The sequence below is a fragment of the Malaclemys terrapin genome, chromosome 1, assembly GCF_027887155.1.
Source record: "Malaclemys terrapin pileata isolate rMalTer1 chromosome 1, rMalTer1.hap1, whole genome shotgun sequence".
NCBI lineage: Eukaryota > Metazoa > Chordata > Testudines > Emydidae > Malaclemys > Malaclemys terrapin.
The window spans coordinates 114917555-114940022 of NC_071505.1; positions in this window are offsets into that span (position 1 = coordinate 114917555).

The following is a 22468-nucleotide window of genomic DNA, read 5'->3' on the forward strand; positions in this document are numbered from 1 at the left end:
TCAAAATTGGCACAAAACAATTTGATTGTATCAAAACTGACTATTTCTACTGACGTAAAATGATTTTTTTTTCAAAAATTTTGAACATGTCAAACATTTTTGGTTTTGTTCCAATTCAGAATGAAAACAAATTTTGAAATGTTAGAATTTCCCATGGGATAGAAATTCTGAGTTTTGACTAGTTCTAGCATTGAGTAGCTCTGTTCTTTCGTAAAGACAGGTCCATCCTGGATGTCATCTAGGAACATAGTTTTATCTTCACTTTTGTCTTCACTTCCTCATCTGTAGACTCTCAGCCAGGCAAGTACTTACCAAGTCTGTGCCATTGTCTCCATTCATCTTCTTTCCCATCTCATCAATGTCTGGTGGGTCAGCTATGAATCAGCACCTGTTTTAGCACAACTGAGCTCCAAAAGCATGCTTAAGGTTGTCTCCTGATATTTTTCACAATGGAAATTGAACTAGAAAGACCAAGACTCTGTGTAATATAATTCACAAGAACTTGCCATGGAGTTATCAACTATAATTGATGACAAAAAATAAAAATAAAAAGAAGGAAAAGAAGAAGCGTAAGTCAGCAACTTGAGGTTAATGTACCTGCAACTCTATTTATATTTATCTGGTTGGAAATTTCTCTGGTTGGACAGTAGAGTGATTAAGTTCTCATGATTTTGTTAAAAGGAATTTTAAATTCTTCTCTCCAATAATTTATTTACTTTTGTCTGAAATCTGCCCCATACGTTGAAGGAGATGTTCTGGGCACCAGCTAGACAGAATTCCATCCTTGTGGACCCTTGAATGCTAGGAAGGTGGACTGACTAATATGCCAATTGAGGCTACAGAGTGTTTGCCCCTCAGAGGATTTGCAGTTCCTCACTACCACTCCTGTGCATAACATTACATTTCTGTCTGCAGCAGGTGCTAAATGGTGAGGTGATACTGCCCCAGTAAGGTACACTGCAGCATTCATTGAACTGTCTGGACATGTGCTGGCAGTGTAGCTCATCCACTGTCTGCTTGGTGATTGTTGCTCTACTCACTCGCTCCATGTGGCTTTCCACTATAAGGGAAATTCCCTTGTGAGCCAAATTCTGTCTTCAGTTATATGCATCATCATTATTATTTATTTGTATTGAAATAGCACCTGAAAGTCTGAAATGGGGCCCCATTGTGCTAGTTGAGTTGAGCTAGTTCTCAAACTTTTGTACTGGTGACCCCTTTCACATCGCAAGCCTCTGAGTGCGACCCCCCCGCCCCTTATAAATTAAAAACACTTTTAAATATATTCAACACCATTATAAATGCTGGAGGCAAAGCGGGTTTGGGGTGGAAGCTGACAGCTTGCGACCCCCCATGTAATAACCTCTCTACCCCCAGTTTGAGAACCCCCGCGCTAGTTACTGTGCAAACAAATAGTTGGAGATACTCCTTTCCACAAAGCTAACTAGATGAAACTGACAAAGCATGGGAGAAATGAACTAGTATTATTGTTCCCATTTTACAGATGGGGAACTGAGGCAAAGAGAGATTAAATGATTTATCCAAGATTACACAGGAAATGTGGGATCATGACAGGAACTGAACTCTGATCTTCTGTAGTCCTGTCCTGTGCCTTACTCACATGACCAACCTTCCACTCAATTCCTCAAACCCATAAACAATTATGCTGCTATATTCTGAAGAATCTGCAAAGGCTAGATATGTACTGTGAAGAGGGGATTCCAGTATATATAAATTCCAGTTTGAATGTATATGTATATGGAAGAATAATATAATCTTGGGCCAGATTCTGCCCTTTCTTATACCTGTGTAACATAGCATTGTAGGATCACATATATTGCTCAGTATACCTCTGCATCTCCTATTGAAGCCAATGCAGAATTTGCTTATAAAGTTGTTTCATAGGTGTCACTATAAATCAAATTCAGTCCTCAGAGTTCAGTGTTTTTTCATAGCTGTGGCAGAGTTGTGAATTAAACCTAGACCTCCTGTCCTGAGTCCTTTGTCCATTGCTTTAACTAGAAAGCCAACCTTCCTCTATGTAGAATTTGGCCATATATCACATTATTGCTCCTTATAAAATATCTGCTTAGAAGATGTAAGCAATACATTTTGCTAAGTGCTTGTTAAATAGAACAATTAGTTGCAAAAATAAATTAACAATTAGCAAGGACTGTTTTATTGATTTATGTGTCACATGGAGCTTTTCTTAATCCATGAAGCTCGGTTTTTTGAAATTCTCTCTTGAACATGAGCTTGTTACATTTGCCCTAGGTTTTTACATTGCCCACTTAGAAAATGCAAATAGACTGCAGGCTAGATTGATGCTTTTGGAGGTGCAAGACAGTCACCTGAATATTCCCCAAACCCATATGGGCCTCATTCTAATAGATATCTCTGTACAATACCTGCTATCAAAATGCCACAAATTCCTCTCAAGCCAATAAGCAATGCTGAATTTACTGTGGTGAGCCATACAATAGGGAACTCATGCTTCCATGCAATCCTCCTCCTCTACCTCTCTCCCACTCCCATTTTTAGAAAACACTTATCCATAAAATAATTCATTTTGGTTTTATTAGGCTGTCCAGTGCCCTGAGTGCCTGGGGAGGGTTGGGAAGGATTGTAATAGATTTTGATAGAAATTATTTTTTTTAATTGCACAATATAAAGACATTTGTTGAATGAAGATCACGGGCCTTCGTTTCAGGAGTGCTGAGCACCTGCAGCTCAGTTCAAGTTGTGCGTGCAATGCTGCTCTGAAAATCACGCCCTGTATTTATTTACTTACTTCAATGTTTCTATTGCCTAGCCCTGGCTCTAGGCACTTCACAATAATTAAAACAATAGTGTTCTTAGAAACCTAGTCAAGAATACACCTATTGAACTGCCCAAGGAGATAACAAAACCAATCTTCCATAAGTCCACTCTAACACCTAATGAAGCCTTCAGCCCATTCTCATTATCCTTGAGGGTTCTTATCACCTCCCGGGAAGATTCACAGCACTATGAGGATTGGACCCTAAATTTACAGTATATACAAAGTACTGCTGGCTTTATATAAATATACATATATATATATATATATATATATATATATATATATATATATATATATATATATATATAGTCGGGAAAAGATGAGAAGTGTGTTGCCCTTTTGAGTCACTAATGCTGCATGATAATGGGGAAGTCAGCTAATAAAGTTTTTATATTAACAAAGTTATAGTTTGCTAGCTGGACATTTGACAGCTGCCTGTGGAATAAGACAGTACTCCTTTCCCCTCCCTACTGGGCCTAATTCCCTGGTAACCTTATTGAAAATGTGCATGGGCTACAAAACTAAAGATTAACTGTCCAGGGACCTGCTTCCTGGATCTTGTTTGAAGATTAAATCAAATGGCAGGCAATATATATTTGGTAATTCAGCTTTGTCTCAGACTTTTCCCAGCTAGTGGCAAGTGTAATAGAAGAATCTGACACTCAAAATCAGTAAAAGGGAATTTTTTTTAATGGGTTATAGTTTTGTTCTTATGGTGAAATTGGGATTAATAATGTATTTCTTCATGACTGAAGATCTGGTGCTTTTATTTTTTGAACAAATAACAAAGTCATTTTAATTACAGATGATCCTGCCTTTTTTAAGAGATATTATTTATTCTTAATTTATTGCATAACAAATGCCAGTTCAGACAAGGTGAGTTTCAAATGCCAACTGTAATACGATAACATTTATTTAAACAGAAAGGGGAACAAATAAATTTTTAAAACTCTGTGTTTAGAGTAGGTATTAGTAAATGGATTTCTATTCAACAAATTGGAGTCAGATGGATGGAGATGTTATGCTGTTTAAAAAAACTGTATTTAGAAGGCACGTACAAAGACACCGAAGTGTGATTTGTCCTAGTAGCAGACATCTGAAGAACAAGTGACATTCTTACACAAAATCTATATTGGTGATGTATTTAATTACAGAGTTGATTGAAATTGACAGCTTTAGTGACCTATGTTTGCACTGGTAGTGATTGATGGATGCTTCAAATCTGGTTACTTTTAAGCCAATTCACATATTGTTCAATAGTATCATCCTGTCAAATTGCAAAATAAATAAATTTTTACGAGTATATGGACGAGGCAGAGCACATGTTTAATTAAAATAAGGTAGAGATGCATTATGTTTAAATATGCATGCAGTTGTTAAAAATATTATCATTATCATTTCAATGCAAGGTGAAGAAAGTGCAATATTACTCAGGCCATCTATGTTCCTTAAGAAATGTGTATTGTACTTTCATAATCATTCACATCAGCGCAAGATCTTTCATCACAGATTAACACTGTGAGGTCTTGTCTCTTCTGCTTATGTATTAGTAACTCCTATTTATATCATGGCACAATCATTGAGAAAGCCATTCCAAAAATATGTAACATCTGCATATCATCTGGATGCTTTGCAATCAGGCTTCAGGTCAGGGAACAGCATGGAGACTGCTTTGGTAGCACCAAAAGACAACCTCCCTAAACTCCATGCTTACTCTAGTCAGTCTTCCTGCAGTTTTAGATAGAGTCAATAACAAGATGCTGCTGAACTATCTACACAACATAGTTGAAGTAGACTGCACAGCATTGCAAAGACTCTAGGCATTTCTCTTGAACAGGACTCAGAGCATAGCAATGGACAACTGTTCTTCTTTGCCCAAAAGACTTCTCCTTTGGAGTTCCACAGGAATAGCTCCTGTCCCCTTCCCCACTATTCATTGACACGAAACTATGTGGAGATGTGGTGAGAAATTCTGTGACAATAACTCTGATAACACCTAGCTGTATATCTCATTTACCACACAGGGTAACCGACACCATCACAAGAGATTGGCTCTTGGGTGAAGAGCAGCTGGCTCAAATTAAGATCAGGTAAGACCAAAGTAGTAATGTTCAGAGAAAACAAATGGTTTGAAGAACTAATGGGGAGACTGACCTTTTCTTGTATCTAAGGTATCTGCCCTCTGGCTAAGTGTCAAGAAGTTTCACAGTCTTTAGTTCAACAGTAAGCCCAGAGGACCTGGTAGCCCTGGGGATAAAAAAAAGCCTTCTTCCATCTTCAGTTTGGACAGGACCTTGTCACAGTGATCCATGCCTTCCTCACCTCCAGATTGGATTGCTACACTCACTGTATCTGTGAATGCAGAGGAAGGAATGCAGAGGCTCCAGCTTGTGCAGATTGTGGCAGCCTGTCTCTTCAGTGACGGGGGCCTCTATGAGCATAACAGCCCTGTGCTCTGATCCCACCACTGGCTCTCAGTCCACTACGTTTTTAGTGTAAGATCTTGGTCCTGATATTCAAAGCCTTCAATGGTTCTGGAGCAAGCTACCTCCGTGACCACGTCTCCAGCGTCACCCAATAAGACAGTTCTGCTCCTCTGGAACTGTGCTGGCTACAAAGCCCTGGATGAAAGAAGCAAGAGCCAGAGATAAAGTGTTGTCAGAAGAGGGAGGGTCAGATTATGAAAAGAGCTTCCGGCAGAGGTTAGAATATCATTAAGGCCTTCCCCTTTGATAATGCTTTCTTGCTGTATCTGGAATTATTAAATCATGTAATGGAAACATCAGACTCTGTAGTTAAGATTTGCACTTAAAGCAGGACTCAAATCCCTATGTTTTACAAATTAAAGATTGAATTTGATCTCCAAATTTGCCACAATTTAATTTTCTATTAGTTTTTTAGAAAAGGGTTAGTATCTTTTGCATGGGAAATGTTTAAAAATGCTCCCTCTTTCAATTTTTACCTCCCTTTTCTTACAATTTCTTTAAATTCCTCTAAACCATAAATGTTGCACAGACTTCAAATTTCGCCCAGCAAGTCATCTTTACATTTTCTCAAACACAGGCTAAGTAGCAGAACTTGAAATATTAAAGGTTTAAATTTATTGCTATAATTTGTGATAGCCAAATTGAATTTCCCCAAAGAAAACCAAGCACATTCTGTTATGGATCTGGATTGTGAAAACATCCTCTTAGTGCGGGATGGAGCCTTAGGCGAGTGATCCAGGCTATGAAATGGAACAGGGGAGTAAGCAAGAGAGAATGGTGTTATACTGGGATATAAGAGATAGCAGTGATCTAAAGTAGAACAAGGAATGAGCATTGGTATGGAGATGAGATACTCAGGATGTGGGGTAACATTAAGAGTTAAGCAGCCATGTCAGTCTGTCTCATACCATGAAGACTCTGGCAAGAACAGCATTGAAATTGCCTGGCACAGCTTTAATTTCTTTGTCTGCTTTTCAAAGGTGTGTAGGTGCAGCGTAATCCTTTATCTGTTGATCATGCCCCTTTTTTGGGTGACCACCTACTCGCTGTGCTGATTATATGTGAGTGTTTGATGCACGTGAAGGGTACTTCAGACCCCAAAGCACTGTTCAGAGTTACAGCCAAAGAGTAACCTTGTTCTTATGAGCACCGTGCAAGGCACCTTCCTGTCTTTGCACACTGCAAAGCTATGGAATTATCAGAGTCTAGGAAAATCGTATCCTTATTATGGAGAAATGGTACAGTAATCTCCTCATAGTTAAGATTGTGGCTAGTTTTCATGAGAAGACCAAAGTTTTGACAGCCACCCCAACTTGAATTTCATACATATGGCAATGGAAATCTCTTCAGGCTTATTCCAAAAAGTAGTAAAACTGAGGTTCCCATCTTGCACTGCTTAGGAGGAACTTCCATTAATTCAATGGCAGTTTTTCCTGAGTCAGGACTGCAATCAGGCTGAAATTGTGGAGAACAGCAGATTGTTTAAAAGGAGGAAAATACATAAAATTGTAAAGTGGAAAAATAACATAGCAATCTGAAAATGAACACAAATAATGGAAAAAGGTGTATAGTACTTGATAGGAAATTAAGAGAGGGGAGGGGGATAAAGAAATAAGTTTTGCTCTTGTTTAGAAGCCAGCATGTGAACTTTAGGGGGGACTCTAAAAGAAAGCTAGCAGATTACTATTTGGAGGTTCACAATCATGCCACTGGGATCCCCCTTGGTATATGTATATACAGCAGCTTGATTTGTGTAAATAGCTTGTATTGTAATTTATGCTTCCTGGGTGCATTAAATTCTAGCCTAGAATTTGCTTGAACTTCTTCAAATCATGTCTATTTTATGCCTTTAAGAGGTGAAAATCTACATATTTTCACACTTCTATACACAAACACACACACACATATATGTAGCTGTATGGATATTATGGACAGAGCAGGTAGTGATGCCTGTAATTGTTTGCCTAACACTTTCCATTATAAGACCCTGTTTTGCACTGCTTACATCTTTGTCATATTTAAAAAGGGTGGGCTCAAATTTTCATGGCACCTGTCTGTCTTAGGCTGCTTTTATTTTAAGTTTCAGCTAAAATGGTTCAGCCATTTCTAAGAAAAAGATTAGGGGGGAAATGTTAAATTCTTACAACATTTTCATGGAGAAGTTCTAGTAGCCCCGTGCTTTGAATACCACAGGGGGCTCTATCAGGCTTCTTTAAAACTGTCAGTCCCAAGTCAATAATGAGAGTCAGATGTTCAAAAACCAGATCCATATTTGTGGGCAGAGTCTCACCTGTGGCTGAGCTTCTCTTGGCACAGGTGAGCAGGGGATCAGAATCAGGGATCCAGTTTTGGCTCCCTGATTCTGAGGGCTGGTTGGTGATGGCCCCCAAGCATAGGGGTTCTCTAAATTATGCCAGCAATGAATGGTCTCTTGGTGACATATGCAATTTGAGGACTATCAGCTTTACCAGAGTAGGGAATTTGGATCCGGGGATCAGGGTTATGGCATTAGACATAAGAACTGGCTGCAAAGTTTGGATTTGGCTCTGAACATCACCAAAGTTTTGGAAGTCTTCAGTGCTAGATATTTATTTTGGGCTTACCTCTTGTTTAAGTTTTTGAAAGTCCTATGACATTTTTCTCCAAGGTCAACTCATGAAACCTCATTTTTCCATCTCTTTTTTCCTATCTAATCTAATACAGTCTAAAATGGAATTATATATATATATATTTTTCAGGAAAGACCATTCATGAAGACTCTGGTTGCAACACTCAAATGTTAAGGTAGGTCTGAATTCATTTTTTCTTCAACTTGTTCATTTTGATTTAAATGTATTGTTAGAATAATCTATGTGCTAGTAGATGAAGAAAAGGTAAGGAAATACATTGAGGAGAGTATTATACATAATTTTAAAGATCCTAGACTGAAATACAATTGTTAGTAATTTTTCTTTTCTTTTTCAACTTTTCTTTATTTCTCAACTATTTTTGGATAGACACTATAAGGCAATCACTGTGAATAGAATGTAATAAAAGCCATCTGAAGGTCAGTTAAGTCCATTCATCAGAATATCAGCAAGTGGACCTAAAACATTTATAGAACTTTTATCCATGAGAGAAATAAATCATTAATTGGTGATTATTAGAAGGTAATAATGAACGCAAATCTGTGTAGTAGGTTTTTTATTACTCATCTTCAGCAGGCAAGATAAGAAAACAAAATGAAGAAACTAGTTTTCATGTGCCAGAAAAGCTGTTTTGTGTAGGCTATTGACTGAAATAAATGTTGATGTCCAATGCTTCTGGGAAGATCTGGATTCAAATAATTGATCTAGCTAACAGATCACAAATGCATTTAAAAGGGCTACTTTTGTGACAAACTATAAAATCTTTATCAATTACACCTCTACCCCGATATAACGTAACCCAATATAACACGAATTCGGATATAACACAGTAAAGCAGTGCTCTGGAGGGGCGGGACTGCGCACTCCGGTGGATCAAAGCAAGTTTGATATAACGTGGTTTCACCTATAACCCGGTAAGATTTTTTGGCTCCCAAGGACAGCGTTATATTGGGGTAGAGGTGTATAGTATATTCAAGAGAATTCACTGCAGCAATATTTTATGATGTTTAAATAGAATATCCAACATAAAATATTTTCAGGATAAAATTCCATATACTTTGAATTAGAAGTACAGGGGTTCGTACCAAAGTTCAAATAATTTTAATGGATCAGATGTCATCATGCAAACATCTTTATAGTGAGTTTTAAAATATGAAAACAAGTTCAATTTGTCAGAAGTAGACAGCCATTTTTGAAATAAGGGTAATGCTCCTTTAAGTGGCCTTCTACACCAGGAAAAGACAAGCAACAGCAAGTATCATAAAATTATATCCAGTACTTCCCATACCATAGTTTAATTTCAATTTAACTTTATATAAACATTTCTTTACCTTTAGTAACTGGGGGGGGGGAGGGGGAACCCTGTTGGTATTCATTTTGTATGATTAAAACTACATTAGCAATATAGATGTATTAATTTACAGATACAGATACTAATTGCTTAAATATTGAGTTCAAAACTAGACACCAGTACTGGGAAGGGATAATTGGTTCTTGCCGTAGAAAAAACTATAATAAAGAACTTGAAAGTGCTGTCACATTTCACATAACAAGCGAAATCTCAGAATATTTGAAAAATATTCAGAGAGAAAATGTCTTGGGGCTTTCCTAATGAGAATGAATGTGGTTTGAAAAGATCAAATAATATCCACATATGTCAAATACAGGTTCTAATAACAGTTAGAGATAATGAATAAAATTAAAGTAGGTCATTTTAAGTCATTTAGGATCCAATAGGAGGCATACGTCTTCATAACTGCTTGTTAAAATATAATTAGAAGCATTTGCTGTATTTACAAAAAATGTCAATATCAAAGATTTAAAAAAAACAATTAAAATGAGATATTTTACCATCCTTTAATTTTTACTTGTGTTTTGGTTTTATTAGCATTTCAGTAGTAAACGGGCATGTAAATATATTAATAACTGGGACAGTGAATAATATAAGTAATATTATAATAGAGTTGTATTTATTTTTCCTGTAGATGCTAGTTTTTAGCAGTCTTCATGTGGTTTTGTACATCTAGAGGGAAAAACAGATATCTACATTAAAGAAAGGAAAATCCAGACAACAGCATTCTTTGAACCCAGAGGTAAATTATACTTTGGAGTCAAATGCTTAGAGAAAATGTAAAGGATACTGTGAAATAAACAAAAAGAAACAAACAAACAAAAAAACCCAATATAGAAGTGAGCATATAGGCTCTGATATAAAGCCCCTTGAAGTCAAGGTGCTCAGCACCTTTCAGAATTTGGCCCATGCTTACCAAGCTCATAGTATATGGGTAATAAAAGGGCATTATTCATCTGTAATGTTGACCCCCAAGAGGCAAAACTATTAGTCACAATGTTAATTTTGGAGCCAAAATCTGCAAACACTACTTACAGCTCATGCTGGTAAGTGCTATGCCTAGTGGGGTGTGTGTGTGTGTGGTTCTTGGATCTGGCCCTGGAAGGTTATTTGTTAATAAAAGCCATTAGTCCCACCTACTGTGGGGTTCAGCTGTGCTCTTTAGGCAGAGCTCTGTGCTTGGGGGTAGTGCATAGTTCTGAGAGAAACTCTGTTTTAAGAATGAAATATTCCCATTGGCGCTCCCTGCTTTCACACAGGAAGAGCACACTTGCTACAATCTTTAGAGGCGTGCAGCAAACTGCCCTGGGTGTGCTGTGCCTGTTCCGCTGCTGCTTCAGAGAGAGGGACCGAGTCATGATCACATCTCCAAACTGGCCCTACCTGTCCCTCTTTGGGATGTTGTGTGCCCCTGGTCCTGGGATAGTGTTGGGAGTGAAATGGGAGCAGTACTGGAGCACAATGAACGTAGCAGACACCAGGATGGAGGGAGGGAGAGAGAGATGTAAAGGTAGCATAACCTGGGTGTCATCTTCAACTTGACCTCTTTGTAAGTCCTCACACCTAGGCTATGTCTAAATCTTGCTAGTTATTTCTGCATAACATCTCTAAGGCTTGGTCTACACTAAACCCCCAAATCGAACTAAGGTACACAACTTCAGCTACGTGAATAACGTAGCTGAAGTTCGAAGTACCTTAGTTCGAACTTACCTCGGTCCACACGCGGCAGGCAGGCTCCCCCGTCGACTCCGCGGTACTCCTCTCGTCTAGCTGGAGTACCGCAGTCGACGGCGAGCACTTCCGGGTTCGACTTATCGCGTCCAGACAAGACGCGATAAGTCGAACCCAGAAGTTCGATTGCCAGCCGCCGAACTAACGGCTGGGTATAGACGTACCCTAAGATACAGCCGTTCCTATCCATCCACACAGCTAAAACTCTTGTTCATTTTCCTAGCTATATCACTTGGGCCCTATCACCCTTCTCTTTGAATCCCTCCACTGGCTCCCTATTCTCTATCATATTCAACATAAGCTGCGTGTCTTCCCTCTGAAGCCCCTTCACACCCTACCTATCATCTCTCATTCGTTGCCAAGATGTCGATTCCCACCTCTGATCAGCCCATGATGCCAGCTGCCATTGCCTGCTTGTTAAATTTTAAGGCCTTTGTGCTTTCCCCCATACTGCTTCATAAAGAAACCTATCATCCTCCAAATCCCTCCTTTGCTTTATGGCCAGAACTTGACGGTGGTTAGGGTGTTAGAGCACTGATACCATGCTGACCAGTATCGTTTCCTTGTGCTCCCCCATCTGACTGCCTGAATCCACCTGTTGTCCTTTGTTTTATACTTAGATTGTAAGCTTTTGGGGACAGGGGTTGTCTTTTTGTTCTGTTTGTACAACATCTAGCACAGTGGGGCCCTTGTCCATGCCTAGGGCTGCTGGAGTAACACAAATGATAACTAATAATAAGTAACAAAGCCACCTGTAGTCCTCCCCTCCCAACTTAGCCTAAGTTAGGTCCCATGGTTAGAACCTGGGGAGACTTGTTCCATTTCTTGCTCCAGTGCAGGCTTCTTATTTGGCCTTGGTTGAGGTCTCTCTATGTCTCTGTTCCCCATCTGTAAAATGGTGATAATAGCACTGTCCTACCTCACAGGGATGTTATGAGGATGAATATATTAAAGATTGTGAGGTGCTCAGATACTATGGAGGTCACGTTGCCATCTCTTTCTTAAGTAGAGAGAGGTGATTGTAGTATTTAAGTGGTCATTTATTATCACTACCAATAGAATTCAGTCTTTGAAGGGCCGTGGTGGTGGTAGGATGAAGAGCACTGTTGTTATCCTTTCTAGATGAAGATTGCAAAGTATAAGATTCATCCTGAAATTCCTAATCATAGGCCAGATTTAGCCACCCTTCCTTAGCCATCAGATCAATTGAAATCAATAGAGCTACTAATATGAGCTGGAGTGTCAGACTCTGGCCCCATGCAAGTCCTCTTACTGAGTTCAGTGGGACTATTTGCATGTGTAAGGAGTGCTCACCTAAGTAAGGGTTGTAGGATGGCACTACTATTGTATTTATGCAATACATTGAAATTTGGTAAATGTGGATTCTTCCTCCTACTTTTTTCCTTTTAATGTAAATGATAATAATAGGTTTTGGTCACCCTGATGCTTTTTCTTTCCTTCTTCCCAACTTTTTCTGACATTTTTACTACTGTGCTTTCTCCTGTTTCCTCCTTGCTTCTCTTGCCAAATGTATTTTTAAAGCTATTATTTATTGGCCAAGCCCAATTCTTTCAAAAATTCCCTGGGTGTTACACACGTATTGATTTCTAAGCACCCCAAAGATGAAGTGCAGCTGCCAGTTGCAATGTGTTTCTCTCGCTGCAGCAGCTCCTTCTTTTGAAATAGTTGACTGAGCGGGATATGACTCAGGACATGAGCAAGAAGCAAATGATTTCCTTCTGTATGATTCTAAGACTCAGCAAACACCAGGTGATTCTGCCAAAGTACCAAGTCATCAGTTGGTTCATCTTTACATTTTCTCTCTGTCTCTGGAGTTTTGTCAGTGACACAGCAGTTGTTCAGCTACACTCCCAAAGAAGTTACCAAAAATGATAGGTCAAGATCACATTTTCTTCTCTTACTATTTGAAGTCTTTTCTTGAGGCCACTGTATCCTGTTGTATACTACAAATACCAGCAGGCACTTGGGGACCACTGAAGTCAATGGCCAAGCTCTCATTGAGTTAATTGGAAGCAAAATGATCTCTCATATGCAAACAGTGAGTAAAAATTGTAGCAGTTTGGAGCAATGTTTATTAATCACCTAGTTTCGGTGTAAGTCTATAGTCCTAACTAGTTCCAGCTAAGAAGGGGAAAACCTTTAAACCTAAAGGAAAAAAAGCAAGGACTTCAGTATAAATTCTGGTATATTTAAGTTGTTGCTAGGATATCTGATTTGGGCATAACTTATGGGGCGGAGAGATAGCTCAGTGGTTTGAGCATTGGCCTGCTAAACCCAGCATTGTGAGTTTAATCCTTAAGGCGGCCACTTAAGGATCTGGGGCAAAATCAATACTTGGTCCTGCTAGTGAAGGCAGGGGGCTGGACTCAATGACCTTTCAAGGTCCCTTCCAGTTCTAGGAGATAGGATATCTCCATTTATTTATTTGTGGGTCTGTTTCTTTATTAGTGTATTTTCAACAGATTGTGGAGAGTGCCCAGAGCTTTGGATAGGTGCTCTTTAATTGTAGAATAATAAACACTCAAATAAATTAACCCGTACGTGCTGCAAATGGACTAGGTAACAGCCTCAATATTTAGTACAAAAATCTCCTCAATAAAACCACATTCTTTAATCTAGCCAATCACACAAAAAATGGTTTTTAAAAATGGCTTTCCAATTTCTAATTACATATCCTCCAAAGGCATTGGGTTTTAACTCAAAGATCATATAACCCTCAAGAATCAGCATCCTCAATGTCTGCTCATTACTCCAATAGAAGAAACTGTAGCTGCAAGGACACCAGGGTTTGGTAGCATTTTCTCATTTTACCAGCTTATGATTGCATAAAGAAAAACACAACTGACACATTACCAATACATAAATGTGTCAGCCCTCCCTGGGTTGTACAATAGAATATTAAATTTATAATTGGCATCTTATTTATTTACCCTTGCCCAGAAAGTACAAACTGCATGTAAACTCAAGGAAGTTCTCCCAATGATACATAACCTTTTAGACCTCTCCTTTGCCCACTATATTCTTCAGAGGAAGACTTGCATGTTCCTGGATTACTCTGACATATTGAAGAAAAGATAAAAAGTCTATTGACCCAGAAATGAACCACCTGTAGCCATTGATTTATGTACAGCCTACTCACATGCTAGTAGTGTTTAGTAGAAACGGTTTTCCTGCCCCCCTTACTTTTTTGACATTTTGGAAATTTTTCATGTTCTGCATTGGAATGAAACTGAGATAGTCACTTTCACAAAACATGAGAGAGAGATCATTAGGGCAGTCACCTGGGATAGGGGTAAGCCAGATTCAAATCCCTGTTCTGCCTGATTTGGAGCTGGGATTTGAATCCAGCTTTCCCAAATTCCAATGGCGTGCTCTAACCACTGGGCTATAGAGTCTGTCTTAATGAATATTTAATTATACAAAGTGGAACAGCTCCAACATGAGAGCTAGACAGACACCTGTCCAGAATAGCTAATAGCCTGGTCCTTTTGCATGCTCTTTCTCTCTCAATGTAAAATAGTCCACTCTGCTATCTGTGCCAATCAGATGTTCAAATAAATCCATGTGCTTTGTTTTTTGTTTAGATAGATTATTTTCTATTTTTTTCTCCTCTTTAATTAAAAAAAAACACATTATAATACATTCTACATTAATGCAACATATAAAGCCAGGTTGTGCAAATCCTATTCCTGTTGATTCTTCTTATGTTCTCCCACCACAATCATAGGTTTTTCCAGGGTTTGGTATGATGTGGCCCGGTCTGTAACCCTGGCAAGATCTTCTGTGGTGCACAGACCAACAGATGTTCCATGGTTTGTGTTTCACAGCAGTCACATGTGTCTGGGTTGCTGGAATGGCCTCACTTCCACATATTGACTTTTGATCTGCCAACTCTTGTTCGGAGTCTATTTAAATATCTCCAGGTCAACCAGTCCTTCTCTGACAAGTTTCAGAGTAACAGCCGTGTTAGTCTGTATCTCTGTGTCTGTGGGAAGACATTCGGCAACATCAATGTGCATTTTGATGAGCACATATTTATATGAGCTGTCCTATTGACCTTACTGGGTCTATTTGTGTAAATTCTCACCAGCATGAGTAAGAGTTGAACAGTCAAGCCTTATAACTGAGATTTTCTTGCCCAATTGTGTAGAAATTCAGAGTTATGATTCACACAGCAGACTTCACTGTGTCCTTGCTGTCATTTGCATGACAATATGACCTTAAATTACATGATCACACAACAATTTGTGAATTAATATGACATGTGGCATTTCTGGAAAAGAATACAATGTAATCATCTTATGCTTCTAAAGCACCTTAGAGCACACACACACACACGGGAGGAGAGGGTATATAGATAGATAGATAGATAGATAGATATGCACACAAAAGGGAGAAATATATAAACCGTCTCCTCCCTCTTGCATCACTCAGAAACAGGCATGTGCTCATCTCTTGCCTGAGTGCCTGATGTTCTTGAGGATAATGGAGATCCTGGGGATGTCCTAGTGGTAGTGGATAGGTGGAAATCTTCTATTCATCCACCTGAAGCAGCTCTCTGCTCATATGAAAAAAGGCAGTTGGCAGTGTCTCCACCTGGATATGCACCGTATACCTCTGTTAAGGTACCTTGGTTGCTTCCAGGAACAGCGCTGGCCTAAACCATGCATTGATCTAGCAAATAAGGGAATATGATATTTATTGCTGTAAGGAAAGCATTACATACTCAGGGTGGAGCCAGGAGCAGCTTTACTTAGAAGTAATACAGCAAAATACAATGACAAAGCACTAGAATAAAACAGAGTCTCTACTGTAGTGACTGTGACAAGTCAATAGGTAGCACGGCAAAGGTTCAGCTAATGGTGGCCACTTATAAGCATTAAAGTAAACATAACCACTACTCACTACAACAGAGACTTATGTTTTAAAAAACCTTTAAACTTACACAAGAACATTCACCATTATGTTATATAAACACATCCCATCCCAAAGTGCGTGCTCCTCCGTAGTTTTAAAATCCCAGACACTTTCTTGCAATGGTGGACTTGATGAATGGGAGTGCAAGAGCAGCACTAGGCATCTCTGAATTAGCAGAGGCAGTCCAGTGAGACATTTTTGTATACAGCAGGTTAAAACTGACCCAGCATTATCTGATGATAATCCTGGTTATAAAACAGCAGTTACCAACTCTAAGCCAGCAATCACTTTTCTTACAAGGATCTTCACCTTGGCTACTTGTGGTGGGATACTGTCCCTAGCACAAGGACTTTCACACCAGACCTCAAAGGGGACTGACAGTGTCTCCCCAAACAAGGATAGTCTCTGGGGTACTCACACTTTTCAATTCAATTGGAAGTAGTTGGAATCAATATATAGTATATAGAGGCCTAATCAAAACACCCCGGCAAGGTTTGGAGGTCCCCCACAATGGGAGAGGGCTATGTATACATGGGAATCACTGCTATGTATTTATGCACAATACATTATATAGCTGGGTTGGCATATTGCAGATATTCGTCATTGACAGTAAGTTACATTCATATTGATACCAGTGATTAAAAGGAGGGAGAATCACTGTTTTAGTTGCCCAGATGGGAAACTCCCAGCATAATATATTGGGTGACATTTTTGTCCCTTTTTTCACTAGTAGAGAATTTGGCCCATTAGTTCTGTTGCTCCATTTCTTCATGGTGATAAGGGTAGCAACAGTAACAACATTGAGCTAGAAGACTTCAAACCCCACATCAAAATTTGCTTTCACAGCCAATACTGATGATAATATTGCACTACTAGATGAGGTTGCATTGTTATTAGATGTGCCATCCTTTGAATTAAACATTAAAGGGAGGTTCCTTCTGCCTGTCCCTGCTATCCATTAATGAGTTAAGAGTATCTATGACACTCCTTTAAAAGATTAAGGGATAATCCCCAATATCTTGGCCAACATTTCCTCTCTGTCAAACAGTTTCTGATATCTTAGGCTATGTATGATCTATTGCTGAGTGTATAATGACAGTCAAGTTTGCCAACACAATCACTGCACTACATTATCTAACTCATTGCTCTGTAAAGTGCTTTGAGATACCTTGAGTATGAAAGGCTGTATATCAAAACAAATTTTATTTTATTCTGTATGGTGCCTGAGTTGTGCCAATACATATTCAACAAGCTAGGTGACAAAAAAACAACATCTTAGCTATAATATACTAGTCTTTCTTTGTGTCTTTTCTGCACCTCTATTTTCTGATATTTGATGTTCACTCTCAGGTTTGTTTCAGCAAAGTTAAAGCTCTGTAATGAAGCATGATAAGGAACCACTTTGAGGTAATGACATTTAAAGGACTGCCATAAAAAAAACAGTTTCACTTTTTCACACTAATGATAAAACAAATTTTTTTTTACTGTTATCCTGATATTATTTTTTTGAAAAGACCTCCAGGACTTTTCAAAGATTATACTAATGGGTCATTTTTCAGCCCATTCTACCAGGATTACAAGTTCTTGGAGGAAAGGACCCTTTGTTGAACTTTGGGATGTCACTGAAATGTGTGATGTAATTGTAAAAAGAGTAGCACACTATGGCATTTCCTGGCTCACTACATTCAATCACTCAATCTGTATCTATCTGAACCTCATCACTGTAATGGCTTAGTAGTTTTGCCATAACATATGGATGTCTTGTTTGAAGAGGTAAGTATATTTCTTTAAAGTTCATACTTGTCTTATGACCTGATTGTACGTAAAGTTGTGAGCAAAGTAGGAATAATAATTATTTTACTTCTCTAACACTAGATGGAGACTTTTATATTTAATGAAGTCTGTCTATATCTTGGCTAATGTTTTGTACAAGAAGGGCCAAATTCTGCTTTTAGACTCACAAATGTATTTTGTGGCTAGCTATACATTGGCTAGCTATACATAGGCATCAAGGAGAAGAAATTCTCTCCCATTATGAAGGAGAATACTCAAATGTAAAGGAGAGAACATTTCTACATGCCATTTTATTTCAGGAAGACTTTTGAACTATTGACAAAAATTAGGGCTGTCAATTAATCACAGTAAACTCACGCGATTAACGCAAAAAATGATCTGTGATTAAAAAAATTAACCGTGATTAGTCACATTGTTAAACAATAGAATACCAATTTTAGTATTAAATATTTGTGGATGTTTTCCTACATTTCCAAATATACTGATTTCTATTACAACACAGAATATAAAGTGTACCGTGTTCACTTTACAAATATTTGCCTTGTAAAAATGATAAACAAAAGAAATAGTGTTTTTCAATTCACCTCATACAAGTACTGTAGTGCAATCTCTTTATTGTGAAAGGGTAACTTAAAAATGTAGATCTTTTTTGTTACATAACTGCACTCAAAAACAAAACAATGTAAAACGTTAGAGCCTGCAAGTCCACTCAGTCCTACTTCTTGTTCAGTCAATTGCTAAAACAAACAAGTTTGTTTACATGTATGGGAGATACTGCTGCCTGCTTCTTATTTACAATGTCACCTGAAAGTGAGAACAGGCATTCATATGTCACTTTTGCAGCCAGTGTTGCAAGGTATTTGGGTGCCAGATATGCTAAACATTTGTATGCCCCTTCATGCTTCGGCCACCATTCCAGAGGACATGCTTCCTTGCTGATGATGCTCATTAAAAAAACAATGCGTTAATTAAATTTGTGACTGAGCTCCTTGGGGGAGAATTGTCTGTCTCCTGTTCTGTTTTACCTGCATTCTGCCATATATTTCATGTTATAGCAGTCTTGGATGATGACCCAGCACATGTTCGTTTTAAGAACACTTTCACAGCAGATTTGACAAAAGGCAAAGAAGGTATCAATGTGAGATTTCTAAGGATAGCTACAGCACTCAACCTAAGGTTTAAGAATCTGAAGTGCCTTCCAAAATCTGAGAGGGACGAGCTGTGAAGAATGCTTTCAGATGTCTTAAAAGAGCAACAGTCTGATGCAGAAACTACAGAACCTGAACCACCAAAAAAGAAAATCAACCTTTTGTTGGTGGCATCTGACTCAGAAGATGAAAATGAACATGCGTTGGTCTGCTCTGCTTTGGATCGTTATTGAGCAGAATCTGTCATCATCATGGACGCGTGTCTTCTGGAATGGTGGTTGAAGCATGAAGGGACATATGACTCTTTAGCGCATCTGGCACATAAATATCTTGCGATGCCAGCTACAACAGTGCCATGCGAACACCTGTTCTCACTTTCAGGTGACATTGTAAACAAGAAGCCAGCTGCATTATCTCCTGCAAATTGTAACCAAACTTGTTTATCTGAGTGCTTGGCTGAAGTAGGACTTGTAGGTTCTAAAGTTTTACATTGTTTTATATTTGAGTGCAGTTATTTTTTGTACACAATTCTACATTTGTAAGTTAAACTTTCATTATAAAGAGATTGCACTACAGTACTTGTATTAGGTGAATTGAAAAATACTATTTTTTTTACTGTACAAATACTTGTAATAAAAAATAAATATAAAGTGAGCACTGTACACTTTACATTCTGTGTTGTAATTTAAATCAATATATTTGAAAATGTAGAAAATATCCAAAAATATTTAAATAAATGGTATTCTATTATTAACAGTGCGATTAACAGTGCGATTTATCACAATTATGTGTTTTAATCCCTTGACAGCCCTAATAAAAATTAGTGAAAGCCAGGTTTGAGTCAATATTCCAAAATATGGATGATTATCCAAACCTTAGCCAAATAACATGACCCTCTTGAGGATGCAATACTGGACTGGAAAATTCTCAACAACTGGCTTTTTCATGGTATTTCAGCACATATTTTTCTGGCAATCCTGGAATCAGCAGGGGAGAATTAAGCAAATAGGAAAAAATACTGAAAAATGTAACCTTTTCAAACTTCAGGAAAAATATTTTAGCTTTAATTTGTTACAGAAGAAGGCCTCAAGTTACAAAATTCAGATCCAGGTCAGATTCTGAACAATTCAAAATTTGGACAAGATTGAATCAGGGATAGGAGCTCTTTCAGTTTGGGATTTGGGTTTTGTACTCTGCCAAACTTTGGGTGTGTTTGGATCAGAGGTCTTAGTTGGACCCATCTGTACATTTAAAACTTGTGCAAATGTCTGAGGCGTTCCTCATTTTATCTGAACTAGTTCTCTCATCCCTATTTAAACTGAGGTACTGGTTTGTACTATTTGTAACATAGGTTGTAGGAGACGTGTGTCATGTTTCTTCTACTTTCAGGTTGTCTCATGGATATTGCACTGCAAAAAGGCAGACATCTATCTTGAGCGGTATTAATTGTAAGCTGAATGGATGGCCACACATCTCCAGTAACCTCTTTTTAATGTTGTCATGGGTGTCATCTCTGTTTCCAGCTTTTTGGTTTTATTGCAGTTTTATTTTCTGTAATTTTCTTGAAATGAGAAAGATATAGTTCTGCTATGATAAATGAGATGCAGAAGCCATAGCTCAGGCACTAGTTTGTGCAAAGATTGACCATTGAATGTAAAGTATGTGGTGCTAAGAACAATTTTGATGTGATCCATTGTTGAATATGCAATGATTCATTCTCTTTTTTTAAGCATGCTATCTTTGTCTTCGTTCTTCTACAATTTGTCATGTTTCTCTATGAATAGGGAGCCAGAAAGACAAAGGCATGATCACTCACCCACTCCAAAGTTCAGTCCAGAATAAATGAAACAAATATACTGGACATAAAAACACATATATGACAGTGTACAACATAGACTACCAGCCTCCATGGTACATCAAAAACTTTTCTAGAAAGGTGATACTGAGATTGAGATCTGAACAGCACCACCATTTGAGAGTATTTGGATCTGGGATTTTGGTTCTGGGTCATCTTAATCATGTGTGTGTGTTTGAGTCTGTATGGAAGTGGGTATTTATGTCTCTATCTATCTATAATCTTAAAGCCTGTTCATGCATTGTGTTAAGCCCTAATTGAACAACACATTTAAACATGTGCTTTAGTCCATCCCTGGTCAGCAAGTAATTTATGTTTAATAGGCTTAAAATTAATCACTTGCTTACATTATTTGCTGAATTGGGTTCTTAGTGGTTTGGGATCTTAAGCATATGCAATAGTGTCATAGAATTATGGGCCACCCAGTTGACTAGGACCCACTTGTTTGGGGGAACTTGTGTCTTTAGTACTGCAATTTACTGGACACTGAAGGTTTTGAAATATATATATAAATATAGCAATGCAATTTTACTGCAGCGGGGTTAAACAGTATTATATATATATTGTCGTTTACTCTAATGTAAAGAAGGAGAGGATATTGGTTATTCAGTTGATGATACCAGTGGATTAAAATCAAGACAGGTTGGTAGTGATCCAGGGTAAGTGTTTTAGCTGAGGAAAAAAGGAACAGGTAAGCACATATGGCAGAACAGCTGCTTTCAAATTTAGGAAATATCTTTGTTAATCCCTGCAGCTTTCCTGGCTTTTTTCTCTTAATTCTCTTTCTGTGCAGAAAGCACTGTGAAAATCATTCTGGACTTTTTTTATTGTAATTTTCCCCAAATAGTAAATCACTTCAATTTCCTTGTATAATTTTGGCTTTCAAAATACCCTGAATGCAGAAGCAAATAAATGTAGAGTAGTTAAACACAGTTTCAAATCATAATATGAAAAAAACCCTCCTATGTTGAAGAGATTCAGATTGTCTATTCTTTGTATGTTGATATATCTTTTTCCCATGTTCCCTATTGTTGCAGCAGAGTTGAAAAGAAATGAATATTCATCATCTTCATCCCTTTCCTAGTCCAAATCAAAGATCAATCTAAAGGGTGTTCCTTCATCAACCTCAAGATAATAATTTTCCAGTAAGAACACTATCATAAAGAGCCGTAGTACTTTATATTTTTCAAAGCATTTTACAGACATGAATTTATTATGTTGCATAACACTTGTATAGTAGGCAACTAGCCCCATTTTGAACTTGTGGCAAGTGAGATGGAGAGGTTAAAAGAATTACCCAAGACTGTACAGTGAGTCCATGGCAGATCCAAGGTCAGAAATTTAGAAGCTTTTTCTTTCCTAACTGTATTTTTAACCCAGTGATCCACATTTCCTTCCTTCCTTTCTTTTTGATGGATCATAGTTTTTAGGTTGAACTTACTGCAGAAGGCACTCATGAAGAAATGCCACAAGTAGCTCCCCTATTAAGTAGCTCCCATAAGGGTTATTTTGCTTTTATTTTCTTTTTTTTATGACTTTGCAAATTAAAGTCTAGTGTCTTGCTTGAGGAATTATATAATTTTTCATTTTCATTTTAGAGTTTTGTATTACCCACTGGAACAATGAAGATAAGGGTCTGAGTGGTTTGAAATTTTCTACCAAAAATGGTTTTCAAAAAAAGATATTTTTTGTTTCAGTTTTTCAGTGAAAAACCAAA